The sequence below is a fragment of the Marmota monax genome, unplaced genomic scaffold (assembly GCF_021218885.2).
Source record: "Marmota monax isolate L192 unplaced genomic scaffold, Marmota_monax_Labrador192_F-V1.1 WCK01_AAM20220418_F8-fsc00056, whole genome shotgun sequence".
NCBI lineage: Eukaryota > Metazoa > Chordata > Mammalia > Rodentia > Sciuridae > Marmota > Marmota monax.
The window spans coordinates 8,509,781-8,513,759 of NW_026695212.1; positions in this window are offsets into that span (position 1 = coordinate 8,509,781).

The window sequence follows — 3,979 nt, forward strand, 5'->3', positions numbered from 1 at the left end:
AATAATTAAAGTACAATAATGTTGAAGAAAGACCACAATTGTATTTGCTAAACTGTTATCTTTGGCAGTTTAGGGAAACCATCATATGTAGTACTTCCTAGAAATATAAGAGTTCCTTTTTTTTTTTTTTTTTGTATGTATTATGTAAGAATACATTCTAGGAAAAAATTAAAAAAAGATGTTGTCAACATGTCCCTTTATGCCCCCTTCCAAATGATAACTATTGCTCTCTTGTATATGCTCCTCAATCACCTTTTCACTAAACATTTATATACATACATGTTTCCTTATAGAAATACATAGTCTTGTGGGTTTTAGTTTTGTGTCTTATTATATACATGTTTTGCATCTTTTACCAACATGTCCAGAAGATCTTGGTTCAGTAAATACCTGCTTTCTCCTTTTCTTCTGTGTCTCTTGGGATATGTTTTTGTTTTGTCATGTTTTTTTCCTTTTAATAGCTTCTTAATTTGCATGAAGCCTTCCCAAAAGGAATGTGGTCAATTAGGTGGATCTCATTGGCATCATAGAATAATTTTAACCAGAATTGTGTTATCTCCTAATCTTGTGAATCAGGAAACTGGAAAGTTATCTAACAACTCATTTGAAGTTTATTACTTTGAGCCTGTGGTCCCCTTGCCCCCCAAATAAAATAAAAGTTAGGCATCAACTTTAGCAAATTTTTTACACATTTTTATACAGCTCTGAGTAGTTAACTTTTGTAATATTGGACTTCATGCTACCCAAAATTAAAACTTCTTTGTGCCTTTAATATAAAGTAAGAAGCAAAAGTCCTTTTTAGATCTCTCTTTACCCTTCACCCCACATTGGTTCTTAGAGGTAATTATTGTCAACAGTTTGGCTTAGGTTTGTGTGTCTCATAAAATTTTAGAATTTTTCAGTTTCCCAAGTAACACTTCTACCCTGTGTTAAATCTCATCCTCAGTTGATCCACTTACCAACAAACTAGAATCGCACTTGAAAAAAATTTTTTTTAGTTGTAGTTGGACACAGTTCCTTCCTTTCTTCCTTCTTTCCCTCCTTCCCTCCCTCCTTCCCTCCTTTTTTAATTTCTTCCTTTCTTTATTATTATTATGTGGTGCTGATGATGGAACTCTGTGCCTTGCACATGCTAGGCTAGGCGCGGGCTCTACTGTTGAGCCACAACTCCAGCCCCAAATCACGTTTTTTTTTTTTTTTTAAGAGCATACCTTTTTAATGAAATGTAAGTCGGTGTCAGCTCTGAAAGTAGGGGTTTACATACGGGAACTAGATAGCTAACTGCTTTCCTTTGTAGTTGGAGTTTAAGATGGAGAACAGAATACTTGACTATATACTCCAAGATGTAAGTAGTTCACCCTTGGCTATTTGGTCCACTAAGCACACACATTTGAATTAAGCATTTGATTAAGTGTATAGCTGCCAAACTTTGAGGTGTAGTAATTAGAATGCCTTTAGTTGAAATTGACTGAATTTGAGGTAAACTGGACAGAATGTTTTAAAAGTCTTGCAAATAATACATTTTCAAGCCAAGTTGAAATAGAGAAACATTTTCTAGCTTAGAGGGGGTAATTAAATGACCCTCTATTCCACATTGCTTTTCCAGATTTTGTTGTAGCACTGAGAAATAGATGGACGCCTTTTGCTTATTTAAACAGTTGCCATTTTATTTTGTTTGGTTTATGTTTTCTTTTAATCTAGAAGAAATACAATATAAAAAGCAATCATTGGTTTTGCCTTTGACAGTGTTGCCTTGATACACAGAAACCCAGGACACAACGCATTCCTAGTCATATTAGGCACTTTCAAAGATTACAACATAGGATAGTTTGTGTATTTCTAGATTCATTTTCTAATTCAAGAATATGGATTCCTTCTTCCTACCTGAAATTAAAGATATAGGTTAGAAAGATATAGTTTAATGAATATCTGAATTTTCTGATTTTATTTCCAGTGTTATTTAAGGATATGTTTGATTACAGCCTTCTAGGGCACTTCTTGGCCCTTTTGGAAAAATACAGTAAAATCAGTTTTATAAAATGCATTCCTTGAGCTATGTAGAAGTAATTTCTATTCATCTGCATTTTGCATTTTTTTTAGTACTTAGGATTGAACCCAGGACTTCATCTTAGAAAAGATGAATAATTTTAATAATATAGTGTCAGTTCTTAAAAATGGAAAAAGCCTATAAAGGTAAGACAAATCCTTTGAGGCTGGACACGGTAGCACCTGTAATCCCAGCGGCCAGGAAGGATCACAAGTTCAAAGCCAGCCTCAGCAAAAAAGCAAGGCGCTAAGCAACTCAGATCCTGTCTAAATAAAATACAAAATAGGGCTGGGGAGTGGCTCAGTGGTTGGGTGTCACTGAGTTCAATCCCAAATAACCACCCACCCCCACCAAAAAAAAAAATCCTTTGATAACTATAGGCTTAATCTCCAGGGTGACAAAATTACTTATCTGGTCTAAAATCTGTGTAATATACCTCCCATATTGAATTCCATTTTAATCTTTATACATATGTGGGCACAATACCTTTATTTTATTTAGTTTTATGTGGTGCTGAGGATTTAGTCCAGTGCATCACATGTGCAAGTACTCTACCACTGAGCCACAACCCCAGCCCCACCATTTTGACCTTTTAAAACCTGACCATAATCTTTATCTGAATAGTTAATTGCATGAGTAACTCCTCCTTATCAAAAGGTTTTAGGCAGCAGTGGTGGCCCAAGAAATTTATTGATGAAAACCGTGATTTTGAACTTTATTGAAGATGGGGCATTATTCAGGGAGAGATGACAGATTCTGAGTTCTAGTTTCTAGGGTAACAATTTACTAAATGCTAATCTTTGGACTGTTGCCTTAAGGCTGACATTTTATGGTTCTTATTCTTCAACATTTGGTTTGCTGCTCTGCCAGGACTGAAGCTGCCTCTTTCAATCAAAAATTTAAACAACAATTCTAACAAGATATATAATTATTTATAAAGTAATTACCACATATGAGCAATTCTCATCTGTGAAATGTTTGACAGGATAAACTTTTAAAACTAGGGGTAATTTCTTTAAATGAAGAATTAGATGTAAAACAAAGTATAATGTTGATTGAGAGCAACAATCTAGTATATGACTTTATAAAAAAATTCTAAGAATGTGGGTGTATTTAATTAGAGAAATTAAAGTGGGTACGATTTGTGATTGTATTAAAAACCAAGAATCCAAAAGTAGCCACTAAAAAAAAAAAAGTTGTGAGAGGATCACAGCATTTGTAATGTAGACGTTTAAAAAAAAAAAACAACAAAACGAATAAGCAAAAATATCTGCCACCCTAAGCCAAGCACTGCTTTGAAAGAAAACAAAAGGTTGGTGTGGGGGCGGGGGGAGGAACTTGTATAACTTGTATTTAGTGAAAAATGGAAAAGTTTAGGATGTCCTTAGCCTAATAATGACTTAAGTCAGCTTAAACTTTAATCATTAGGGAAGGTAAGGATTGGTTCTGTGATCTGCAGTAACTTAAGGCTTAACTAGTATCTCTTTCTCTGTCAGCAAGAAATTAGAAGCTTCTAGCTCCCAGTCATTTGTGTGAATAATTCTAAATTTTTCATGTCATATATTTTACCAGTGCTGTCCTTGATTTTCCTTACCATTTATACTTTTTTTTTTGGAGTGCTATGGATTGAACCCAGGGCCTTGCTTATGGTAAGCAAGTGATCTATCACTGAGCTACAACTCTAGCCCTGTCAACACATTTTTTAAAACCTTATTAGGGTTATGCTTGTTTTTGGAAACTCTAAAAGTGGACAGTCAGATCTGTTCGTCACTATTTTTGCCAGTATAGTATCCAAAAAAAATTCATCTCTGATAGGAAAATTTTTAAGTATATGTGAAGTTTTCAGCTTTAGTTTTTCAAGACAATTTTACTATTTTTTTGTTTTTGTTTTCTGATTTCTTGTCAATTCAAAGTCGCTCATGCCAGTTACCT